The sequence below is a fragment of the Hemicordylus capensis genome, chromosome 2 (assembly GCF_027244095.1).
Source record: "Hemicordylus capensis ecotype Gifberg chromosome 2, rHemCap1.1.pri, whole genome shotgun sequence".
In the NCBI taxonomy this organism is placed as follows: Eukaryota; Metazoa; Chordata; class Lepidosauria; order Squamata; family Cordylidae; genus Hemicordylus; species Hemicordylus capensis.
Window position 1 is genome coordinate 352,956,875 of NC_069658.1, and position 27,251 is coordinate 352,984,125.

Consider the following 27,251-nt stretch of genomic DNA (forward strand, 5'->3'; position numbering starts at 1 on the left):
GCAAAGAGACAGAGCTGAGACTGCAGCCTAGGGAAATTGTAAAGGTAGCTCTGGGGATCTGCTGCCTGCTGTAGAAGTACCTCTTTGCTTCCACTTTCACGATACTTTTATATTTTTAAATAAAGCAAATGCTATAAAGACACTGGAATTCTTTGTACTCTCCCATCCAAAAACTCTCAATGGTCCTTCATCCAAAGGAAAGTAAACCTGCCAACACTGCCTCTGGAACTTTCCTTCTCTCCGGGAAGTGGGGAGTGTATAACAATATTCTCATTTTTCTACATCCAAATGTATCATCCCCCCACTTTTTTTTAATGGTGCTGCATTGTAGAAATGATTGTTCTGAAATTACTACTTTTCAAAACTGTGAACAAACCTACCATCTCTATTACCACATATATACATTTCCCATATTAAGTCTGATAACTATTTATATTGTTGATAATTTAACATTTACTCCAAATTATACTATAGCAGCTTGCACTCACAGTCCCATCATCATGTGCAATATCTGCTTGCAAATGTTATCCAAATATATTTATACTAATATTGAGACAGTGATACAAATTCTTAAGCTATTATATCTGCAAGATGCTGCTAAAAAGAATTAATGCCAGATTAATAACTATATTCTAAGATCATTCAGTAAATTATGATAGCTATTCATTATGCACTATGTTCTATATGAAGTTAAAAATACTTAGAATGTTTGTCCTTTGTGTATATATTAAGATATTAAGATATTTTTAAAAGTCGGAATGTCATTCTTTCTCTTTGGGGCATTTTATTAAGATTTTTATCATATACAAATGGGAAACAAAAGAAACAACTGGCAAGAGGTCCTAATGTCAATAGAGTCAAAATGTGATACCATACAGAATCCAAATCAACTGTTGTGGGTGGGAAGCAAGGGAAAGACAGTATCCTAACTCAAACCAAGCACTACCTTCTCCCTTCCTACTGTGGAAAAGTACACACAGAATTATCTCACTGGTCCAGTCTACTATTAGGAAACGGAGGAATGAAGGAGGAGCCTTGTTTGAATCTTGTGGATTCCTTTCCCCAGCAGCTGTCATGCCACCAATGAGTCAGATTGAGCAGTTTCTGATCAGCTCTCCACACCTGTATAAGTATTAGCAGGCATGTAGCCTTCCTGGTTGAGGTTGCAGTTCTCTGGATCAGGGCCAATGAACCAAGGCTGACTTAGACAGCTTGGCAGGACACCACAGGCAGCATGTTTTGGGGTACCATTCTGACATGAAGGTTTCCATCCAGATGTTTTGCCTCAGGCACCAACAGCACTGTGAGTTTTTTTACAAGTTTGAAACAACTGGGCAAGAAAGAGAGAAAACAGATAGCAGACATGCTCTTGTTTAACAATTAGAAACACCAGTTGATATTTGCTGAAAACATCATGGCCTTGCACAAATATTTCTATCTATTTGTTTGTTTGTTTTTCACATGCATAGACCACCCCAAACTTCAGTCTCTGGGCAGTTTACAACAATTTTAAGCAAAATATTCTGACAAATATAATTGTAGACTTTAAATATTTAACTGAATCAGAAACATTCTTTAGAACTTTTCATGTAAGTGCTATTTTTCAGTAATAAAATAATGTTGTGGAATATTTCATATTGAAATGTATCCTGCATGTCTTAAACAAGATAGAAATACCAGTTAATGGATTTATATGCAGGTAAAGTCAATGGTTTCCACGTTTATTTTTTCCCTTAATCAGAAAAGTCATCAATGACATGGTGTCTATTGTCTTTAGTATTCATCCATTAATCTAGTAGTAAGGGAACTCTGTCAAAACTCAACAAATGAAGGACACAGTTTAATGAGTTCTGCTGGCATCGTGTCATGGGACTCAAGGCACTGAAATACTGTACATATTTGTCAGCAAACTCCAATATGCCAGAACCTAAATTCACCTTTTGTTTGAAGAGCTCTTGAAAGGAGGTCATGGCCTGGAAAAGCTTGGGTTCCCTGTGGTGCCAAGTTCACTTTTGCTGTCCTAATTGAATTTTTGTGCTGAAAATAAATTTCCTTCTGAAGAACAAGAAAAGGGAAGAACAAATCCTGGCTGTCTTCCAGGTAGCTATAGCCATTTCAACATCATCCTGAAATTTAGACCTGAAAATGAATTATAAATCGGCCAATCTTATTCTGCTTAACAGAGGACCATGTGCGACTTGTACAAGAGTCCAGATCTTGTGTCAGTTGGATTGAAAGGCTTAAAATACTATGTTTTATAACACAGAAATAGACTAAATTAGGATGATTATCTGCAAGACTAATAACCAAAATAGTTCTGGGTAGTGCTGGCCCATGATATTTTGCTGCACCTCCCTCTCTCAGTTTACACTAAAATCAAACCTCAGTTTTCTTCCCTCTTCCAAACAGCATGCCTGCCCAACAGAAAAGGAAGGAAGGGGATGAGGAAAAGCAACTTGGTGCCATTTCACCTTCATCCTCTGCAGACCATCAATGGGGAGTGGTTATGCTGTGACATCTGGCCCACAGTCTTGTCTGAAGCAGCCAGCTTCACTCTGTTTCATAGTAGGGCTGGTTCTGAGTCCCTATCTCTAATTTAGTATAATCAGCACAAGCCAAAGCATTTCCATTGACGTTTATGGAGCTGCACCATTAAAAGCTGTGTGCGTATAGAAATGATCAAATTAATACATCCAAAACTGGATGATGCTTTAATTGCTAATTTATTATTTTCACATTCTAGGCAACATTAGCTGAAGACAGACATAACGGCTGACATACTGTGCAAAGTGCATCAGCCTAGTAAAATTGCATTTGTTCAATTTGTGTACGTTTCACAGATGAAAAAATTGTGCAAATTGTGTCACACAAGAGTATGCCTATTTTCAATGGGCTTACTCTTGTGTAGTACAATTTTCACAACTCATGCAAATGCAATATTACTAGGCTGACATACTCTTGCACAGTACATCAGCAAGCATCTGGGGTAGGCCAGGTTGAAAGTATTTTCCAAAAAAGGGCAGCAGGGGAGAGAGTTCGCTGCTCAAAACAATGGGTGTATAATCAGGGAATGGATAATTCTGTCTGGTAATTTCATAGCCATTGATTATTTTGTTTTGAGATACTGAAAGTTTTATCAGAGTATCAATTAATAAAGCAATTCATGATAATACACTATTAAAAAAACAAATTAACAAAAGAATAAATTGTTTGTTTGGGTTTATGCTCTACCCTCTTGTGGAGGCTAAAGGTGAGTAACGGGATACCCACCTTCCTTTTCCTTTTCCCTTTTTAATTGTCTCTGAGAATCTTAAACTAATAGCAAACACTAAAAATATGTTTAATTTAATTACTTGCCCTCTCCTTTTCCTAACACCAGGCACCCCATGCTTGCACAAACTGCATCCCAATTATGTTCAGGCAAAAGCTCCTAATGAAGCTTCAGCAAGGGAGTTCCAAGAATGAGATGCAGTTACCAAGAACACCTCTCTGCGTGCCCTTAAAATCTGAATTTGGAAACAGAGCATTTTCTTTTGATGTTAAAAACTGCAATGGAACTGAGGGGACTTGTGATCTAAGGCACAAAGGTCCAAATCACATAAATGAATGGCACACTTTAGACATTTTCAGGAAGGCACATATTAATATTCAGTATTAGTTCCTTAGGGACACTTTCTGCATTGCATTTATAAATTCAATGGAAAATGCAATAGTCAGTCTTTGTATAAACAGAATCCCACCATTTGCTGTACTGCATAGATAGATAGATAGATAGATAGATTCAATAGAATATATAAAATGCTTAACAATGGTGATATAGATTGTGGGCATAAGTAGATTTTCCTTCATCCACTGACCTCCTTCGGGCCCTCACCTTCACAGCTGTCACAGAGTTGCAGTATCACTTGTTATATTTTACCCATTTCCCACAATGTCCCCTTGAATTTTTACTCTTCTTGTTGGAAGCTAAACAGTTTCATTTGGGAGGTGGCAGTAGCCTGGGATTCTGTGGTTTAAGTTCCCAGACTGCGGTGATCCATCACCCAAATCAGAAACTTCACAAAAGAAGAAACAGCTCAACTTATCTATTTCCCACCCACCCCCAACAATAAACCAATATAAACTAGAAACTGCTTTTCAATACTGCATCTTGTAGACCTTTATTAGTCAATAGTCATTACGGAGCAACATTCAAAACATCAGATACTGATGCAAACAAAGCACAGATAGGCACTTGGTGCTAAGAGGAACTTGGTCTCTGCTTAAGGTGAATATTTATATACCACTTTTCAACAAAAGTTCCCAAAGCAGTTTGCATATATATATATATATATATATATATATAGGCTCCCTGCCCCCAAAGGGCTCAAAATCTAAAAAAGAAACATAAGATAGATACCAGCAACAGCCACTGGAGAGATGCTGTGCTGTGGATGGATAGGACCAGTTACTTTCCCCCTGCTAAATAAAGAGAATCGCCACTTTTTAAAGGTGCCTCTTTGCTGCTTGTCCCCTGCTAACTGAGGAGTCCCCTGCTAACTGAGCAGTGTCATGCAGAGGCTAAGCCTATGCAAAAGCTCCCTAGCAAATGCTGACACACTCCCAATGAATCCTGAGCATTCTTAATAACACAGCACAAAGGATCGAGGCTGGATAACCTTTAAACCAGACCCGCTCAACTTAGGCCCCCCCCAGCTGTTTTTGGACTACAACTCCCATAATCCCCAGCCACAGTGGCCAATAGCCAGGGGTTATGGGAATTGTAGGCCAACATCTGCAGGAGGGTCAAAGCTGAGCAGCCCTGCTTTAAACTGTCAAAGAATCCCAGAATGCAATCAAAATCAAGACCTAAGATTTGGCATAATGGAGACTTTTGTTCTGTGCTTCCTCTGAATAGCCACTGCCACACCCGAATCTACATGTTCCTCAATTCTGGTCCCTTTGTCTACCTTGAAACCTAAAGTTATCTCACCTTTGGGACTTTGCAGAGGACCTTCCCCTTATAAAAAGTCCTTCCCCAGACGTTTGTGTTGAAGGTTCTTGTGAAGTGTCTTTGCTGTTGCTGTTGTGACAGTTATCTGCTACTGCCACATAGTGGTGTGCAAACGTGTTCGACGTTGAACCAGTTTAGTTTGACCGTTCAGGGTCGAGCCAAATGACCCCCTGTTTGGTCCGACTTTGGACCGAATCCTACTGGGGATTCACTAATTTTTTTTGGACTACAACTCCCCCTCAGCAGGGGAGGGGGAACCCCCATGGACCCCACCTCCAACTAGAGGAAGTACCCCAGAGGGCTAAAGTGATTTAAAAATTTAAAGTATTCACAACCCCCCCCCAGACCGAACCAAACTGGTGGGGGTTTGAGGAGATGCCGGACCCAACTGGCCTGATCTGGTTTGGGTCCAGTCTGGACTCGAACCGAACCTGGCCAGCCAGTTCCGTGCACACCCCTACTGCCACAGAGCCTACCCAGCCAAGTATCTACTTTGCACTCAAACCCTTTCCCCTCAAAGTTGGATCACTGGGCTGCTGAGCCTAGCACTGCCAACACTGCATTTGTACCTTAGGTTACAATTAAGTTTTGCAGTTCAGGTCAAAAAGTGGAATTGTGTCATCCAGATTCTGTCGCTGTGAATTCTGTTTCCTCAAACTGGAGTTAAGGGTAGGAAGCTCCTCCCTCTCTCCTACGTGATTGGCTGTCATGGCTGTTCTTCATGCCACGCGTGCAGCCAGCGCCTCCCCCTTTGCAATCTCCCAGACTGCAGATTGGATTGTCTGGGAGTGTGCAGGAGGGAACTGAAGCAAACCACCATAGCCTATTTTTAAGGAACTCTGTTGCTTAAAGAAGTCTTATCCACTCACTCACTCCTCTAGCCCAGAAAAAGCAGCAGAAGCCAGTGCAGCTGGGTAGGCAGGAGATTCCTCCAGCACAGTTTCCCAGGAGCCAGGCCAGTTCCTTGCTTCCTTCTTGGTCCGGAACTGGACTGGGTGAAACCATGTATGCAGGGGGTCATCTCCCCTTCAGATTTCAATTCTCTTGGTACTGACTTCTCTCTCCTCCCTAGTCTTTCCTGCCACATGGTCTAGAACAGGAGTATAAAACTATCCTGGAAAACAGGTTGGAAGCTTTGGCCTGCTCCGAAAAGCTGGTATTTTCTAAGAGGAATCTGGCCCATTTATTGAATAAGTTTGAAAATGCCAAGCAAGTCCCATTAATAAGTTAAATAAACTATTAACATTAATTAATTTACCTCTATAAGTACTTAGTAAATAGGAAAATCCTCACTCTCCTAATAACGATCTTTGCCACCCCTTTGCTCCCTCAAATTACTTGTTGCCGAATCGCTCCTGATTCTGGGGGGGGGGGACATGTGCTGTGACTCTTCTCATTCATGGTTTCTTCAAGGTTTTTGTTGGAAGGAAGTATTCTTATGTGTAAGTCGCTTTCATTGAATTTTCAGGGTTTTCAAAAAAGGATTATCTTCAGAACATTGTGAAGCTGTGAAAAGACCTACTTAAGAGAGTTTAGCTGTAGCCAAACATTGCTCAGATCCTCAAACTGATTTTCGGGGCCTGCTGAGCAAAAAAGGGCTGAAGGAGACTAGGGGCAGCAGAAAAGCCACTCTCCTTTGAGAAGGTTAATCTCAAATGCCCAAAGAAGGCAACCTCCTCTGATTTTTATCTGCCACATTAAAGCTTTCTGGACACCCTGATAATAAATTCACTGATGGGAAATGAGCTATATTTCACATTGTAAGCTTTACAGCCCAAACAAGAAAAAAGAAAAATGCCAAGCACTTCTGCACATGTCGTTTTTCCACTACAGTTTCACCTGCACCTTGGTCTCCACAGCATATGGTCTGCTGCTGCTATTCCATTTGCAGGCCCTGTGAGAGCTATTTGAAATGGAGGGAAATAGCATGGTACATTTGAGTTTATGGTGTATTAAAAGGCTACACTGAAAGGTGTCTGTGGCAATGAGGTCACCTTTTTATTGCCCCGTTGCACTCTCCTCTGTGCTGTTTTCAGTTTAGGTCATATCTGGGACATCCACAGTCATTTATTTAAGGTCAAAGATAGATTAGTTAATGCAGCTGCTTAAGTTACATTTCAGTCAGACCGCTCTATAGCTAAACAGGGACCTTGTGTGACAGATACTACCACACCAAGCAGTACAGCTATTTGAACCTGGGGGGAAATCAGTGCAATGTGGGTAATGTTGCTTTTGAAGGTGTAGTTATTTTATTTGAAATATTTTTTTCTCCTGCCTTCCAGAAGGCAATATTCGATTTTCAGAAATTTTCTAAGGTAGCTCACAACAACTTACAAATAATAATACTTTAAAAACATTTTTTAAAAACCAGCAGCAACATTTCAATCAGCAACAGGTCAGAACAGTTTAGAATCATCCGAGCAGTAAGAGCATTTGAAAAATCATTTTAGAACAGTCCGAATATCTGGAGAAATGAACCAATCTTCTCTTGGAGCCTAAAGATTAACAAATAGTTGAGGCACTATTGCCAAAAAAGAACTACTTCTGATAGTCACCAAACATACCTCCATAGGGGCACTGAGTTGGGACTTCCGAGGTGCTCTCAACAACCAGGCAGGTTGATGTGGTAGTTCACCTCAATGTGGGGATATGTTCATGCTGGGGGTGGGTGGGTGGGGGATATGAATCTAATGGAATTCGACTTTTAAATAAGAGGAACAGGGAATAATAGACTGTAGCAAGTGGCAGAACAGAGTCCAAAAATCTAGGGCCCAGTTCATGCTTTATGAACCACCAACCCAGTCATGATGTACAACTGAAATGTACAAAAAACAGTATTAATTGTAGGTTTCCTGATCTTCCATACAGTTTATTCATTGTTCAGGCTCTTCCTACTCCGCCTCCCCACTCTGATGCATTTCAGAGACCATTCAGAAAAGCAATGCATTCCCTGTTTTAGCATTCAGGGATGGGCCCTAAAGACAATCTGTCAATCACACTGGGTACAATCACATTCCAAACGTCATATAGAAACTAATGGTTTCTAAATCCTAGGAATTCTAGATCCTAAATTCTAAATTTAGGAGTCTATGGTCATCAAGAAAAAAACCAATGCATTCCATTGGCCTGTCAGTGTTTCTTTTTAAATATGGTTTATACATATCTAAAAAGAGGACCAGACCAGTCTGCCAAACATTACTTTAATTTCTTTTCAGACATTCATGAAACTTTATTAAGAATGATTAATTTATCAATTGTGCAAAGATCGCAACAGGCATCTAAGAAAAAAGGAGTATGAGATGCACAAAGCAGCTAAAGCAGCCTTTGAAAGCAACAAAAATGATGCATCCCTATGCAATTCAAGACTATATATCACTTCATTATGAAGTGCCTAGCTTTATGCATAGTGGAAAATTCTAGGTCAGGTTCTCACTTCATATCAAATAAGAATGAACTACAGGCTGTACTTTCTTCCATGTTAATTCAGCAACTATACTACCCATAGTTCCTCTCCTACCATGACCATTAGGCTGTACGCAAGTGAAGCAGAAGTACTGTCTCAGCAGTAAGCTGGTGATTACATATTTTTATGAGGCTAGATGGCACATTAATTGATTTTATTGCAAATTATTGCATTTGCATAATTATGTGAATCAGAATTAAGATCACCATGCAGAAAGTTATAAAAGTTGATGTTCAGGAGGGAAAAGGTCTCGTTCTGAAGAAATCAAACTCAAGCAGGCAATTTTCTTGCTCACATTTCACTACTTTTCAGTCAAAATATTATTTTGCATCCATCTAGAAGCAACTTGGTAAAAAACAATGCAAAGATGGCATCTCTGCAGGCTGAAGATTACAGCCATTTGATAGGAGCAGTTGCAGACTTGAAACCAAAAACTCAAGATTGGCTCATTAGGATGGAGCGATAGAAGACTTCCATTTCCCACTGTTTAACTGTATATGATAATATTGTGCTGTTAACAGCACACAGAGAGAGACACCAAGAGAAAGAGCACAATTATCCTGTGGGATAAATGGCTTCTATATAAAAATATCACTGTCTTACTCCTCTCTATACTGTGTATGCATACCGTGCAATAAGTGTGAAGTATTATTTTGAAAGATGTAATAGCCTTTTGCAGTTTTTATTGAATTTTTTTTCTTCACAGAAGAATGTTTACTTCATCTAGTGATCTTGGCCTTCATACAGCTTGCATTCATGCCACTGAAGATAACAGCCCCAAACCTGTCCTGCCGGAGGTGGGGGGCTGTAGAGGATTATAGCCTTTGTCTCAGAGTAAGCTCACAAGAGGGAAATAAATGCTGAATCATCCCTGCTGAGCTTTCTGGCAAAGGCTACTCCTAAAACTCTTCTATATTTCTTATAGGTTAGAAAATGGCTGCCGCCGCCACCCATCTCTATTACAGAGTTTGAAACTCCCTCGGCTTAAGGTGGAATTCCCAGGGGAAACTCTCTTTCTTTTGCTATTGGAAAAGTAAAAAAAATCTTCCACATGCACGTCTACACATGGTGAGAAAACTAATAGCTGCTGAGCTCCTGAGGCACCAGAGGGGTGAAAGCCCCCTTTCAGCCCCTCTGCTTTTCTCCTGAGTTAGGAACATAGGAAGCTGCCATATACTGAGTCAGACCATTGGTCTATCTAGCTCAGTATTGTCTTCACAGACTGGCAGTGGCTTCTCCAAGGTTGCAGGCAGGAATCTCTCTCAGCCCTATCTTGGAGAAGCCAGGGAGGGAACCTGAAACCTTCTGCTCTTCCCAGAGCAGCTTCATCCCCTGAGGGGAATATCTTGCAGTGCTCACACATCAAGTCTCCCATTCATATGCAACCAGGGCAAACCCTGCTTAGCTATGGGGACAACTCATGCTTGCTACCACAAGACCAGCTCTCCTCTCTAGAGTTAAAAATCTACTTGGAGAGGCTTCTACAAGAAAAGAACAAAAAGAAAACAGTTTTATTCAAATGCTAAAGACTGCTCCCATCTGTGTTTTTCTCAGCTTTTAGTTACAGGTAAAAATACTCAGTAAGTTACAAGAGTACTTCAAAAAGCACTCCAGATGAAGTGGGGATGGCACGCTTTAAAAATCATGGTTACCCAGTTGCAAGGAACAGGTATATAGGAAAATACAAAAGCACAATTAAAACTTACAGAGTCTTTTGCAACGCCCTGGCTGGATAGGCGTAGATTAGTATTTCTTAGCTTACTTGCGTTGCAGATAAACAATAATAGTGGCGCAGTGGGGAAATGCTTGACTAACAAGCAGAAGGTTGCCGGTTCAAATCCCTGCTGGTACTATATCGGGCAGAAGCAATATAGGAAGATGCTGAAAGACATCGTCTCATACTGCGAGGGAGGAGGCAATGGTAAACTCCTCCTGTATTCTACCAAAGAAAACCACAGGGCTCTGTGGGCGCCAGGAATCGAAATCAACTTGGCGGCACACTTTACTTTACCTTATCAGGGATATATAAAGTTTATATAAAAGAAACAGAAAGTCTAATGCGATTGTGGGAGTTGTAGTTCAGCAACATATGGAGGCCCCCAGGTTGGGAGCCAGTGCTCTCAATGTTTAGAATGGAAAAGCCATCAGTGTTTGAGAAAACTGACACATTCCGCCATCACCTAGCTAAAGAGAAAGACTAGGTATGTGAGTTCTGAAGAAATAGTTTTGGGTCAGTTTCAGAAAGAGAGATGTACATAGAGAACTGAAGGCTTAAGTCACCTTAAAGTTCAAGAGGGTCTCTATCTCTCTGGGGATCTTCTCCACCACCTCTGCCACCTCCTCTCAAGGTACGGGAATCCTTGAGGATACCCGAGCTGGCCCACAAGCCCATTCTTGAAACCAGGGGCTAGGCCAGTTCAAATTCAGACTGCCTGAACCAGGCCGGCGAGTGGCCCTGTTTGCGACGCAGACACGCCCCCTGTGCATCTGAAATCAGCTGTAGGGGCATGGCTGGGGTGCCAGGCGCTACCCCTGGAATGTGGCGGCCCGGGTTATTTGAACCCATTCACACAAGGGACACTACGCCCCTGATTCATTGACCTGCCCCTTCACTCTGAAGCCAATTTTGATCCATGAAAATATGTCCCTGAGGGTCACAGTGGACTTCAGAGTGAAGGTCAGATCCACAAAAATCACCCCTCCCCCAAAGCACGTGCTACACATTAGTTGCCCTGGTGCTTCCTTAGTCTGGATATCAGTTCTAGTGCTCTCTCTTCCATAGGAAGCCAAAACCTATGCTGCTCTTGGAACTTCACACTGTAGGAAGAAAGAAGTATGCAGTATAAATAAATGAGATAAAACAGAGATTTCATATACAGAGATCTCATTTATTAAAAATGTGATCTCTCTATATATGCACTTGAACCGAATGCAAAATAATGTTCTCATACAGGAGAGGACGGCTTTTATACACATGCACGCACACATAAACGCCTTTAGTAAAAGTATAAAACTGTTAACCTGACTGTGGGGACTGGGGTGGATATGACTAATGTGGGAGAATCTGGGCATTGGAAATTTTACAGTGGAAAAAGCCATTTCTCCTTGGAGGAAAGTTGTGAAAGTGATTTATCAACTACTGCTACTTCCAGCTTTGAAGACTCCTTGAGACTCTAAAAAATTTACAGGCAGCCCCTGGTTTTCACAGCTTAAACCTGATCTTCACTTGTGACTAGGCCTCGTGCTTGATATTCTCTACTGAAATAAATGTTGAAAACTTAACATGATGGATTCATTGACTGCCCCTACTACCCATTGCCACCTAATAGTGCAATGGGGAAGTAACTTGCCTAGGGAGCAAGAGGTTGCTGGTTTGAATCACCGCTGGTATCTGTTTCCCAGATTTCAGATATATTCAGGAAAGAGACCAAGTTAAAATATGCCCCCTTAATCAACTATGGGAAACACCTATATCGGGCAGCAGCGATATAGGAAGATGCTGAAAGGTATCATACTGCACGGGAGATGGCAATGGTAAACCTGTATTTTACCAAAGACAACCACAGGGCTCTGTGGTCACCAGGAGTCAACACCGACTCGACAGCACAACTTTACCTTTAACACTCTCAACCCAACCACAGAATCTAGCTAAGGGAAACTGAAGGATTCTTTTATCAGAATAAGAAAGCTGAAAGCTCCCTACCCCCAACCCACCCAATATTGCTGTTGTCCAATATACCGCTTAGCCAGGCTTCCTTAGTAGCAGTTATTTGGCCTTTCGGAAATTTTGATAGCAGTGACAAACAGTGCAGACTTTATTTATTTTTATTTGATACATTTTTATACCATCCACTATAAAAGTATCAAGGCAGTTATAAAACAAATAAAACAACCAAATTTTACAACAAATATCAAAACAAGTGCAGAATTCAATTTTAAACCATTTACAACTAAAGCTGAACAATAAAGTTCAACTAAAAGCCTGAATTATAAGGAGCAAACATAGGGAGAGTCAATAAAATCCTGAAGACTACTCTCCTCTATGTACTAGAAAAAGTAGCTGATGGAGTTGACATACAAAAATAAGGTTATCCCTTGCTGTCCCTCCTTTAAATTTGAGCACTGGTGGCAAGATGCATAGTTCTGATACTACAACTACTGAAGCTTCTGAGAAGCCATTTTCTGGGGGACCATTTCAGACTTCAGTTTATGGAGAATGCAGTTCTGGCTACTTCCACTCATGCCCTAGTCGTCTCTAAATCAGACAACTGTAGCATGTTTTATGTGGGACTGCCTTTGAAAAGTGTTTGGAACTGCAACTCATGCAAAATGCTGCACCCAAATACATTTCAGCTTCCCAACACAGGGATTGTGTGACTTCTCTGTCATTTCATCTGTACTGACTCCCAACTCAATTCAGAAAAATTGATACCTTGGGAACTACAGTAGTGGCTCTCGTGCATTAAGCAATAGCAGAGCAACTGTCCCTATTCAACCCAGCATAGCATTCTTCCAGTGGTTGGTATTTTATCTTGAGGCGGGTCTCACGATCAAGGAGGGTTAGCAGGGAGAGCAGGCTTAGCCCACTCTCCCTGCACAAGAGCAATCAGTCTGCTCCGGGCGGCCAAACCGGCCGCCCACACGACTGCCAGCTCCGTTATGGAGCCGGTGGGGGCTGGGGGGATTGGGGGCCGCGCAGCCCCCGGAAGTTTCAGCATGCCCTGTGCAAGCACGCAGGGCATGTTGGAGAGACTCCCGAGCCGGGAGGCTGCTTTTGAGCCTCCCGGTCGGGGGTCTACTCGTGAGTTGCTGCATTGCAGTAACACACGATTAGAAAAACCGGGTTCGCAGAGCGCTCACTCTGCAAACCCAGTTTAAGGGCAGGGCTACTTAAGCAGGTGACCCGCTTAAGAACCACCAGGCTCGCAGCCGAGCCCGATGGTTCTCACCATGGGAGAAAACCAGGCTAGCCTCCGCTAGCTTGATATTCTCCCATCGTGTGAATAGCTTCCTTGTGTTTCTTTTTAAATTGTGAGCCTTGGGGTCAGGGAACCATTTTATTATTCCTTTTGCTACATAAACCACTTTGAAGACTATTTGTGGGGGTGGGTTGAAAAGCAGTACAGGTATATGAATACCAAACTACAACTTTGGGTTCAAATTCAAAGTGCTGGTGGTTATAGCCACTAATGCCCTAGGCAGTTTAGGGCCAAGTTATCTTATGAACTATCTTCTTCCATACAAACCTGCCCACATGTTGAGATCCTCATCAGGATGCCTCCTCTGGATCCCATCACCTACATAGGTGTGGTTGGCAGTTACCCAGGACAAGACATTTTGTATGGCAGCTCCCTGATTGTGGAACTTCCTTCATGCTCAAGGTCAGATGGCCCCAGCACTGTCTGGATTCTAGTATGATGTTAAACTGTTTTTTATTCAGGCAGGTATTTGCTCTGTCTTAATAGGTTAGATGTGAATGGTTCGCTGCTGTGTTAGAGTAGTGAGGGAAGAACACAGGACCTGCAAGAAACAGGGGGCACCACACCAAGGAAGGCACCACCCACCTAACTACAGCTACCTGCTTATTGTCATCACTCCAAGAAGCCCAGTTGAGCATTGGCCTCAGGTCCTAGAGTAAAACTGGCCTAAATGCCCATCTTTCAAAGGAGCTGGAATGGAGGAAGACAGTGCTGCCATAGAAGGTAGGACCCTGCCCAGGGCTCTCTCCGGCTTTTTCAAGGCTCAGGGCAAAAACAGTTTGCAGGGCATTGCTGTAGAGCGGGGGGGGGGGCATGAGTACAGGTCCCTTACAACTAGTCCCTTCTCCCCTCTCCTTCAGCCAGCTTTGCCCCTACCAGGAAGGGAGTGAGGAGGGAAGGAAGAGATGGAAGCAGGATGGGTAGCTGGGCTGGGAAATTAGAAACAGCTGTTCAGCATGCAAAGCATGCTGGAGCAGGGGCAACAGCCCACCATGTTTTTGTCTATGAATTGTTGGGAGGGGAATCCACATACAGTGGACTGGGCCCATAAAATCCTTCTGGCACCCCTGGATTCATTGTTATGCATTTTTATTGGTTGCTGTTGTTTTTATTCTTTTAATTGTTTGCTACTTTGATCATATCATAGAAAATTTGCCTATAAATCCAAATATATATAAATAAGTTCCACTGCTCTGGAATGTATTCATTATTTAAAAGCAAGTGATTTTAAAAGCATTTGCTTAGGCTGCTTTCTGTACCTCACAATATGCGGAGATATTGGGACTCTTCCTGAGGAATAATTACGTGGACTGAAACATAGGGAGAATGACTGCCCTCCCCTCACTTTTTGCATAGGATTATACTTTCGCTTCAACAGTACACACTTCTTCAACAGTACACTACAGCATGGAAGTTGAATGTTTATCTTAAATATCTAGGTGCAATATGTAGCCAGTTCTTCTTTCCTCTTGTTATTCCTGCCTGAAGGAGGCTGAAGGAATTGGAAGACTTGTTGCTTTGCACCACTAACATCAGAATGCTGTAATTTGAACCATTTGGGATCTTACCGACACAGCTTCATTATTAATAGTTATATATTTTGGCACCTGCAATTGATTTAGAGAACAAAAATGCTAGCAGAACAATAAGCGTACTTAAATAATGTAATACATTAATGGAGCAAGATAATTTTAGGAATGACTCATTACAGCTTTCTAGTCTTCAGGAACTCGTTATCACTATGGCTGATTAACATAAGAGCACTGAATTCTCATTCTACAGGTTCCAGGTGTTAATAATAATCTATATTTTAAAAAAACAAAATAACCTTCAAGTACATTTGTAGGAATCATTGGCCTAATTTTAATAGGAATTGGTTACACTCTTGAAAACACTTCCTCTCAAGTACATTCCATTGAAGTTAATGAGATATATTTAGGACTTGAACTTTATTATGCATTGCCTGATACAAACAGTTTCACATTTCCAATCGCAGAAAAACAAAGAACAGATTAGAATCTTAGTTAGCTAATAGGCATGCCATCATTAAGACAAGATTTCCATCTAAATATCAGTGTTTAAAACTAGATAAGTAAATAATGAAAATGGGAACTCATCCAATTGTATTTTAAGTGCATCTGAAACTAATAAGATACAGTCACATTGTGAATAAAATTCACACCTGTAAATACTATTAATATTATAGGTCATAAATGTATCCTCCAGAAAATCATGTAAGTCTACTGCTGAAATATCTTGGGTCAACATATACTAACCATAGCAACAGCAAACAATATTGAGGGGTGTGTTATCATGAAGTGGATCTCTTCAGACAAATCTTTAATAATGGGCTTCTCATTATGTTATGCTCTTTCAGAAAACCATTCTGCTTAATTCCCATCACATAGCAACTACAATAAACATAGGGAGGGAAGAAGATTGTCCAAATCCACCCATTTTCTAATGTGAAAATTAATAGGGAAAAGTCTAAGTTGGTATTACAGTGCTGCTTTCACTGAATTAAGTTGTGTGCTGTAGCCGGCATATAGTATGTAGTAGGCAATTAATGCAATATCAATTAATTAATATTGATTTCTATACTGCCATTCCAAAAATGGCTCAGGGTGGTGTACATTGAAATAAAACTAAAATCAATTAACTATTAAAATTGAAAACTGTAAAAACAACATAAAACCATTACTGAAACATTTAAAACAGTTTTTAAAACCCTGGAAAACCAGGCCAAACCTTTACAGTTCAAAAACAGTTTAAATACCCTGGAAGGCCTGGAACTCAGATAGGTTTTGAGGGCTCTCCTGGAGACCGGTAATGAACTCAGATTAAGGATTTTTGCCTGGAGTACTTTCCACAGCCCAGGAGCAGCTATAGAGAAGGCCCGCCTCAGAGTCGCCACCATACATTTTGGTGGCAACTGAATACGGACCTCCTCAGATGACCTTCACGAGCGGTGGGGATTGTGCAGAAGAAGGCGCTCTCTAAGATAACTTGGACCTAAGCTATTCAAGGCTTTAAAAGTAATAATCAGCACTTTGTATTTTGCCTGGAAACATATAGCCAGCCAGTGCAGCTGTTTCAAAACAGGCATAATATAGTCTTTCCATGTTGCCCCAGAGACCAATCTGGCTGCCACATTTTAAACTGAAGTTTCCGAACTACATACAAAGGCAGCCCCACATAGAGCGCATTACATTAGTCAAGCCTGGAGGTTACCAGCTGATGCACCACTGTTTTGAGGTCATCCTCTTCAAGGAATGGATGCAGCTGTTGAATCAGCTGAAACTGGTAGAAAGCACTCCTGGCCATAACCCACCTGAAATACCAGCTGAGGCCTTGGTCCAGGAGTTCTCCCAAGTGTAAGACATAGTAGGGGTCATTTTTGTATTAGATAAGTTAGCCATATTATGTTAGATAAGTGCTTAGGTAAGTTAGCCATATTATGTTAGATAGGTACTTGAAGAAGTCCATGTGCTTGACATAAGCTCAGGCTTTGACATGAGCTCATGGTCAAGAACTGGTCATTCCTCTAATCTGACAATAGGTGAATTCCCAATCTCCCATGCTATGTCCAAATTAGATGTCCCTTTCCCGGTTGAATACACAACACCTCATCTTGCTAGAGAGTAATTTTCCACTTCACTCTTTGAGATAGCCCCCACCTTTTATTTTGTTCAATTTTAAAGAATCAGCATGTTAACACAGGCAAAACTTCCTCATTTTTACTGAAAAACCAAGAATATGCTGACCACAAAAAGTTCCGCTTGAAAGGATCGGCCGCCCATATTTCTACCCTTTTTATTTTCACTTGCATCTGTCATATTTTCTGGCCAATGATATTAAATGTCAAGGGTAACAGCAAATTGAAATATAGGTCAATTGGTCAAGACCCCTTTTGGCCAATTATTATCAAGGAACTATGGAAAAATTAATATGTGGGTAATCTGTAGAAAGGTACAAAAACACCATATTGGAACTCAAGGCAGGAAAGGCAACCCACAGGAGAGGAGGGAGGGAGGAAGCTGATTTGATCAATCAATTGAACAACACCTAACACTAGGTAAAAAGAGGAAGCACGAAGGCTTTGGTAAGATGCAAAGGAAATCATGACCACAGGTTCTGACAATCTTTTAAAGCTGTTAGTTTACGTGCTTGATTGCTTTGGAGGAGAAAGAATTGTTTTGCTGTGTGCTGAGAGTCATCTGAAAATTTGGTGAGAAATAAAGCTTTTGATTAATTCTTACCCCTTCATTTTTCTTGTGTTTTCTCAGATCTTGAGACTCTTGAAAGCCAAGACCATTGAAAAGAACCCATAGTTCTCTTTAACATGAGGATTTTGAGATCTCTATCTCTTCCTAATTGTAGAGGAGTTTTGGGCATCTCAATTCTCTTACACAAGCTGCGTACCAGCTCCTTTCAGCAGAGTGCAACTCCATCCAGTGCAGGAAGCTCTAACTCTTCCCTCAAATTCTGAGCCCCTACAATGAGCACCTCTGTCTTGCTTGGATGCCGTTTCAGTTTGTTATCCTTCATCCAGCCCATTACTGCCTGTAGTAAGGCATTTAGGGAATTAATATCATTTCCTGATGATGAAGATGAAAAGGAGAAATAGATTTGGGTGTCATCAGCATACTAATAACACCCAGCACCAAATCTCCTGATGACTTCACCCAGCGGTTTCATGTAGATATTAAAAAGCATTGGAGTCCCCTAAATATTTCATAACCTGTCTCCTAATTTGGGTAGATCTAATTAGGATATGGAACATAATGGGCTTGCTATGTGGTACCACCTCCACAAGTTATGGTTTGTGTTAATCAGTTACAGGAGCCATTTTCTCATGTCAAGGAGATATCACTTCACTTTCCATCACTTCACTGGTTCCAGATCATGAAGCAGGTTTCCTATAGTGTTTTAGTTCTAAGAAAGAAAGAAAGAAGAACGTCCTTCATAAGATGGGTTCCTTTACACCACAGTGCTTGAGGTCTCTGGTCCCACCTACTACAAACAGACTGATGATGGGATTACACAAGAAACATGAATTTGCAAAATTAAAAATAATCCTGTATATTACTAATTATGAAGATGGGTAAAATCAAGTCAGTTTTGGAACTAGTGAGGCCAGCAGATTCCCTGATCTCCATTGACCCTAAATTAACATGCAACTCCAGCTCCTGTGCTGTGTCCTTGGACAGTTGCTCTGAATGTCAGCTACCTTTTGATTTGCTGTGACCTTACATTGGGGTCCCTGCCATAGCAACCTGCTGCTGTTGCTAAAGGGGAGAAAAGCAGTTACAGTTGCTAAGGGGTGTGGCATAAATGTGCAATCTGCAAAGGTTACTGTTGGCAGTTGGAGTATGACTGCAGGTGGGAGCTAAATGGAAAGAAGGTGAGGGGGGGAAGGAAAAGGAAGGAAGGAAGTGCTGGAGTCACTAAGTGGGAGACAGAAGAAGTAGTTGAGGAAAAGAGAGAGTCTTTTGAGGTAGCCTTCAAGGGAGGTACCAGGAGGAGACATGGCTACTTTGTGTTGCCTGAGCCTGCTTCAGGGAAGCCTGCTTCAGGGTCAAGAATGCCTCATTCCTTGCGGGGGGGGGGGAATACACATGCAGCTTTGTAAAGTTCATGAGCAGGAGGAATTTAGTTATAGGGGAATTCAGCTACTGTTTTAATTAGCCAAAGGAATGACTTGCTTCAGATAGATATAACCACTAGCCTTAAGGACTGTAACATTAAAGCAAATACTAGAATACCAAAATAGTTCCTTTTGGTAAACAGTTTATCATATTTCGAACCCAAAATGTATCTGGTAAATAGACTTTTATCCTGTTTAGTTTACATCAGTGATCTCCTGAATGCTTCATTGTCATGCCTAATGCATATCTAATCCCTCTTCCAGTCACTAAAGAGGTACAATACAAGGGAGTTGGGAATCACAGGGCGGCATCTGATGACAGTTAAAGCGAGATCCTTATGATGGCGGCATCTGATGACAGTTAAAGCGAGATTATCAGTTAAAGCGAGATCCTTATACGTGTTGACAGTAGGGTAACTGTGACACATTGAAGTTTTATAGTGAGATCACCATAAGGTGGAGTCATCAGGTGTGTTTGCAGCAGTGAGATTGCTATCTGAGGGAATTTTGCCACAGTGCACATTGTACGAGGGCCAATCCACTTTGTTTTCAAAGGTTCTGAGTCGGTAAAAAGGGAAGAAGGAAGACTTAACAGAAAGCCTGTGGCAGAAAATCCTTAAAAACATAGAATGAGTCCATGGCAGAAAATCCTTTAGCACACACAGTAAGTCTGTGGCTTATTGTAAATCCCCATTTATAGAAGCAGAGAGAAAGGTTACAAAATGTTCATGCAAAAAGCTGCCATGCTGAATGCCAAGATTTCACCTGGTAAATAGTTGCGGGCAAGCAGCTGGTTTGGCAAAAAGAGTTTTACACACAGTTGTGCTGCTCGCTATGTGTTCACTTTTGCAATGTCCCAGAGATGCGATTTAGCACAAAATGTCAATTTAGAAGGAATTGCCAGCAGCTTCACCACTGGGCATGGAAATCATTAAGCCCTGTTTTGTTGTCTCTGAGACCCATCAAAGCAACAACTGAGCAAAAATAATTCCTGGTGCTTAGTCTTCAAAGATTAGAAATCAAAAGGCAGTCTTTGCAAGACAAAGGCAAGGCAAGCACCTGAGTCCAGGAGTTGGGGATGTCATATAATTGCACACTGAAGTCTGATTTGCTTTGACTGTCTGAGGAGTAAGGGATAATTATCATGCTGTATTAATATTGAAGTTACAAATAAACCACAACAATGATTTGCAAGTTTATTGAAAAGAAGATATAATCTCTTGGGGAAATATAGCAAGATGATTAGTAATCGCTGTTCTTAAGAAGTGTTTGAGGTAAGACTACTTCATTGTCTACACATCTTGATAATAAGGTGCTTTTTATGGAGGTAAGATTGCTGAGGATTTAAGTTAGCTGTGCACAATTTCTCATTTCCCTTTGAACGTTTTGAGATAGCACAATAATGGGGTTAGTTCTGATGTCATTGATTTCGGTGCATTGTACAGTCAGCTTTGTCTGGAGAAAAGCATACATAAAGGAAGAGGTGAAATACTGTACATGGGAGAGCTTTTGATAAACTGAAGCTGTCCACTATCACTTTCAGATGTTTTTGACTAACATTATATAGTCTCTTCTACATGTGAAGTCAGCAGCCCCTGCAGGTGGAGCTTCAGATATGTCAAGGAGCATAGCCAACAAGGGTTTACTCTCAATCCGTGATTAATTAAAAAGATCAATGAGAAGTGCTACTAAACGGCTTCCTTTCTGCCATGGCTGTCTCGCACATGAACACATTGACAACCATTAGTACTATTCAGGAAATTACTCAGGATCATGAGACATAAGGCCTCTTCAGAGATGATGCAGAAGATGCTGTACTAACTTACAGCATCTAATGCAGGGCCAGAAGTCCTGCCCCAGCCCTATCACTTGCTCCCAGCAGTGAATGTAACCATGAATGGTTACAGCAGTATTTGTCTGAAGAGGCAAACACCGTATCCATGGTGGTGGACATTTCTGTCTGCCCCAGCCTCCAGGTCATGGAAAAGTCCACCATCATGGATACAACTTTCACCTCTTCAGATAAACACCACTGTAACTATGCGCGGCATGCTGCCCAGGGGTGAGTGATGGGGTTGAAGCAGGACTTTCGGCCCCACTTTAGGCACTGCATGTGAGTACAGCATCTTTTGCATCACATCTGAATAGGACTATAAAACATTCAGAACCAAGGTCCACCCTTGTCCCTGGTAATACGTATAAAACATTACATCCATACCATGTTAATAAAGGTTGGTAGTGCCCACCTGAATCCCTGTAACAAGTACACTGGATTCCATTAGTTAGTAATGGAGGAATAATAATAATAAACTTCATCTGTTAGCCGCCCCATAACAAATTGTTATCTGGGTAGCTCACAACACAACATTAAAACATCCAGTAACATTTAAACATCTAACTATACATAGGAGCAGGCTGTATGTCTTCTGTTGCTATGAGGCCAGCTGTAATAAAGTTCTAGAAACAGTCACAGTTGGCAGTCCAGAATTAGATGGGGAACCAGTTAGTGGGCAAACTGAAGGTGTCCCAAAGGCTGCCAGTGGCCAATCACTACTATATTTGAAATTATTTTGTTTGAAAAATTAGTCATGAGAAATACAGAATCCTTTGCTTTCATATCTTTCTTTTAAAAAATAAAGAATCCTTATCCAGACTTACAGTCATAATGACACTGCTTACCCAGGTGCATTCTGGGGTGTGACCTGTTTGCCACACATGGTTTCAAAAGGTAGCACAAGGCATTGGGGGCAGTTTGTCCATAGGATCCAAAGTGGGTGGAGCTTCGGAACAGTTGCAGCCTGTACCCTCCTGGATCTTCATTCAGCAGGGCTGTCCCTAGGAGGATGCGGGGCTGGGGGTGAGCAGCACTTCTTCTTTGTAAATAAAGCAGCCCCTTCAGCCAGAAAACCCAGTCCTTAGAGCACTGAAGAGCCCAGCGGGAAATGAGGACTGCCCTTTTGGAGCAGGCCCCACACTTGGAATCCGAATGGGGCGCAGCATCTTGGAGAGAGTGCCCAAGCGAGGCTCCTGGTCGCCAGTGAGGAAATGCTCCATGGGTTTGAGGCTCTGCTGCTGCTGCTGCTGCTGCTGCTGCTGCTGCTGCTGCTGCTACAGGCCACCCCCAACCCCACCCCAGGCCTTCTCCTCTCTTTGGGTGCTCCAGCTGTCAAGAGATTTCTGGCAGTTTAAGGGTATGAACCCCACACACAAGCAGTTGAGGAGCTCCCACACACATTTGATGGAGCTCCCTCCTGCTAAGCCTCATAATCCCCTGCTAACTGGGCAAAGAGGCACCTTTTACCATGGTGATTCTCTATATTTAGCAGGGGGAGAGTAACTGGCCCTATCCACCCCCAGCACAGTACCTCCAGTGACTGTTGCTGGTGTCTATTTTATGTTTCTTTTTTTTAGAATGTGAGCCCTTTGGGGACAGGGAGCCATCTTATTTATTTCTTATTTCTCTGTGTAAACTGCCCTGAGCCATTTTTGGAAGGGCGGTATAGAAATCGAATTAACAACAACAACAACCCAGCTCTTCTGTTCCCCAACACCTATTTTCCTATCAACCCCCACCTGGTACTGGAAAAAACTGTGCCGCCTCATCCCTTCCAGAGAGTTACCAGCTGCAATGCTAAGGGGCCCGACTGACAGGTGCAGTAACTCGCTCTCGGCCATCCTGTTTGGCAGCTTCAGCCAGCAGCCCATAGCTCTGCTGGGGTGCACCTCTGCCTAGCCAGTGGCGGCTGCCAGCTGGAGGTGGCAGAAGCTGGCCGAGCACTCCCTCCATGCTCCCCCGGACACTCTCAATCCCTGCATTCGCTGCCACCCCCGCCCCACCCTCCACCCTCTCTCTGCTCTGTAGGGCAGCTTCCTTCAATGCATAAATGAGCTAAAGAGCGGGGGAGGGGGCAGGAGCCTCCCCAGGCAAATAGTTCTCCCCCTGCATGCCCCCTTGCTGAATCATAACAATCCAAAGCATCAACTACGGAAAAAGTCTTGTGCCCCTGAAGACACGCCCATTTCTCTCTGCAGAAACTGCCAGGTTCTACAAGCCACTTCATCTGCTTATCAAAGCACCCTGCTGGAGACTCAGCAAGGCAGTGGGCGGGGGAGAGAATGACAGCTGACAGTGACTGCAGGAATTGTGAGACCCAGCCGCGGGGCCTGGAGGAGTGTGGGGCTGGGAATGATTGCCTCACATGCCCTGCCCATAGGATGGGTCTGTCATTCAGCATTAGAGAGGCATCTCTCCCCTCTGCCCTTGAGTAAAGTGTAGGCTTTGGCTGCATTCTGTTCTCTGTAGTTACGGTAGTTAGTTCCTTCCCTGGTCACAATGGAACGTATGTGGGACTGTAGGTTTAGGCAGCATATTTGGTGGCTACCCCTAAAATGGTTATAGGAGCCCTTATTCCATCTGTATGGATTGGGAGTATTGGCTGGGGGGTTTCTAGCTTGTGAGAGCATTATCAACCGTAGAGTCTGTTGGGCTTGTGAGAGAGATGCTTGACCTCTTTGGCTGACTAAAGAGTATGTTGCAGCCCATAGGGCTGGGCCTGGCTTTATGCTTCTTTGAACCACATATTTGACCATGTTTTATGCATTCCCGCCAAGTCCTGCTATGCTGCCTCATCATGGCGGGGGGGGGGAGTGTTCCTGGGAGGGATGAGTGAAGTACACTGGGAAGTATACTCCCAGTAGGGTAACCCAAAGCACGAAGGTCATCCCAGCTGCCCAGCAAAAGCAAGCAGGAACCTATATTGGACAGCAGCAATATATGAAGGTGCTGGAGGCGGTCGATCTTTCCATGATCTTTCAGGCAAAGGCATAATTTCATACTGCGCAGAGAAGGCAATGGTAAGCCACTCCTGTATTTTACCAAGAAAACCAAATGGAAAGACAAAATGGAATGATTTTGAGCTATTTTGTAAGGACAGTCTAAAAACCAACCAACCAACCAACCAACCAACCAACCAACCAACCAACCAACCAACCAGATAGATAGATAGATAGATAGATAGATAGATAGATAGATAGATAGATAGATGAAGTAGTGCCAGGTGATGGGCCCCTCCGGTCAGATGGTACTCAACATGCCACTAGGGAAGAGCAGAGGATCTCTCAGAGTATCGATGGTGTTTATGATGTGGTTAGACTAAAGCCTTTTGGACATCTAGCAGCTGATGTTGCCGTGCAGAAAAAGAAAATCAGAAGCTGTAAAGACAGAATTACAATGGGAACATGAAATGTAAGAAGCATGAATATGGGAAAGCTCAACACCATGAAAGATGAAGTGAATCGACTACAGATTGACATCTTGGGCATCTGTGAATGAAAATGGACTGGAATGGGACACTTTCAGTCAGAAAATCATACTGTTTACTACCACTCAGGACACGAAAACCAAAGAAGCGTTGCTTTCATAGTCACAAAAGATATAGCAATGACAGTACTTCTGTACAATCAGAGGCGTATCTAGGGAAAATAGCGCCTAGGGCAAACACTGAAATTGCGCCCCCTGTCCAAGCATCTGACACCCATCTTTCAGATAACTTTACCATAATATCAGCTCAAAAATACAAGTCAGGCTCGTTACTCTTTTAATATTTCAAAAACTATTTTAGCAGTGGACTTAGCCAGACCAAAAAATGCTGGAAAACTACAAATTTCAGTATGCTGGGGCTCATGAAATACCCAAATACTATGTGGAGGTGTACTTGGAAAACTAAACAGAAGTGCCTGTCTAATTCTCTACTATGTATTGTAGCATCACCATTACATAAGTTTTAAAAATCAATGGAGAATTTGACTTTTCCCAGATACTCTGTAAATAATTAAAGGATATGCAGAGTAAACTGTGTCACTGCTTGGAATATATTCTAGTCTTTCAGAAAGACAGTTAAAATGAGAGAAAGAGAGCAAGAAACTCCCAGTGGGCCGTAATAGTAAGGATTTCACACTTATTCAAAGACAAATTCACCATTAATAGCCATATTAGCAAGACATCACATTTAACTCACTTATCACAAGAAGCAAAGTAAGAGCAAATGAATACAATCCTAGCTCATAAGCATCAGCTCAGTATTCACAAGCCCTGATTCTCTGTACATAGTGCCAATCTGAATATGTGTACAGTGACTTATATTATATATTATTATTTTTTTACCTGTAGCCCCTTCGGGGGGCTTCCTAAAGGCTGGGGGGTTTGCAAAGGTTCCTCCCCCCCCCCACTGGCCTCTAGGGCCTCGCAGGGACCATTTGAGCATGTGCAGTGGCCATTTTAAAAAATCTTTTTTTTAATGGCCACTGAAAACAAAATGGCCACTGCGCATGCTCAAATGGCCTCTGCAAGGCCTGGCATGACCTAGGGCCTCACAGAGGCCATTTGAGCATGCACGGTGGCCATTTTGTTTTTGGCAGCCATTTTAAAAATATATATATATTTTACAAAATGGCGCCCCCCTTCAAGTGGCACCCAGGGCACGTGCCCTGCCTGCCCTACCCCTAGATACGCCCCTGCACTGGCTTGAGAGTTGGCCATTCTTGATCCAGCGAGACATAGGTATTAGATTAGGATTAGATAATACAATTGTGTTTTGCCTAATATGTCTGGTGAGAATGCTATGATGGTGAAGGAATGACTTGCTTCTGCACGTGCTACCATATGTTTTTCAGTTATCTTAATAAATAGCTTGGTGATTAGAGATATTATTGTGACAGTAAGTTAACTTCTCTTTTGCTTCAACCCCAGTATGAAGAGCCACAGTAGCCTGAGCAAAAGCAGCAGCCTTGATCCTAGCGCAAGAGTTTGCTCTATTTAGAAAGAAGCCAAAAGTACCATAAGGCACTTAGGTCAGTCACCTTACACCCCTACCTAAGTTGTCGGGAGATAGGGACTTATGTATGAGATGCCCCAGAAGCAGGACATCTCAACAAGCAACAAGCAACAAGCAGCTCTAGGCCTGTGATGCTGTTTTCAGCCATCTGTGTGCATTCCTCACTGCTGGCATTGACCTATTAGTACCCACTCTGTAAGTGGTTGGAGAGCCAGTCTTGTTGTGTTTGATTTGATTGTTGATTTAATAAAGTTGTGGTCCTTTATTTCCAACAAAGCCTCATGTCTTCACTGGTGTGGGTGCAATTGACCAGGCTATGTTCATCATATATTACCCAATCTAGATGCAAGTTGCTTTGCCCTCTAATTAGCATGGGTCTCCGTGCTTCTGCCTTAAGCACTGAGCTGTCTCAGAGGTGCCACCACACCTTGCATACTAGATGGCATTTGAAACCAATAAACATTGAACTAATTTAATCTCACTATAAAAAATAAGTGGAAAGACAAGCATCTCTGCTGCTCTGGAGATGTAATACAAGCAGAATTTGACCACAATTATATCTAGCTCATTTCTGGTGTATTAATTTTTTAAAAGCAGTCCTACCTCCCCTGCCCTCCCTGTCAAAGAATGTTGCTTTAGTAATTTGATGAAAAGTGTACAGAAGCTGGGGATTAAATCGCTATCTTTTAGTGAGTGTGATATGCCTACTGCAAACATTTCCTAAACACTGTGCTACTATACATGAAAGCAGAAGCAGGAGATTCGTAATGACTGCAGCAATGCAATTCTGAAGCTTGCGTAATGGCTTCTTGATTGCGCAGCATAGAGCTGACAACAGTCTACATTAACCCATTTAAAGCACCCGCTCACAAACATGCTATATATGTAACAACATCTCTAAATTGCATTATCTTAAGATCAAAACAAAACAAAACATTAAGTAGTGCATGCAATGGCAATCAAAGTTCCAGCATACACAGTGAGAAAGAAAACAATTCTTTTTATCTTGAACCATTTGTTTCCAGGTATAATTATTTTATTGTAGCCATTGATCTTGCTTGGTCACAGAACAATGCAGACAGTTGCAGACTGCAAATATTGCCCATTAAATTCCAAATATGAGTTCATTCAAATAGGTCCTCACAGAGCAGAACATGAAGGAGTTTAAATAATGATATCAACACACTTAATAATACCAACACACTTCAAAGCCCCAACTTTACATCAAAGAATAATACTAATATTTTTAGAAAGTGCCCCCGCCAAAAATATCACTTGTCAGTTTATAGTGGCAAAGTCAATAGAGAGGAGGGAACTGAGAAAAGGAAAGTGTAAG

At 42.1% G+C, this 27,251-nt stretch overlaps 2 long non-coding RNA genes across 2 annotated transcripts; one reads left to right on the plus strand and one right to left on the minus strand.

Moving 5' to 3' along the window:
- Positions 1–758: 758 nt before the first annotated feature.
- Positions 759–5,647, minus strand: LOC128346391 (uncharacterized). The gene is made up of 3 exons (XR_008316940.1): positions 5,563–5,647; positions 1,938–2,139; positions 759–1,330 (listed from the first exon to the last, which is right to left on the minus strand). It is a non-coding gene; the product is annotated as an uncharacterized LOC128346391 (long non-coding RNA).
- Positions 5,648–18,780: 13,133 nt separating this feature from the next.
- LOC128348091 (uncharacterized) lies at positions 18,781–26,174 on the plus strand. Its single transcript, XR_008317919.1, has 3 exons — positions 18,781–18,839; positions 19,638–19,746; positions 25,831–26,174. It is a non-coding gene; the product is annotated as an uncharacterized LOC128348091 (long non-coding RNA).
- Positions 26,175–27,251: the final 1,077 nt, after the last annotated feature.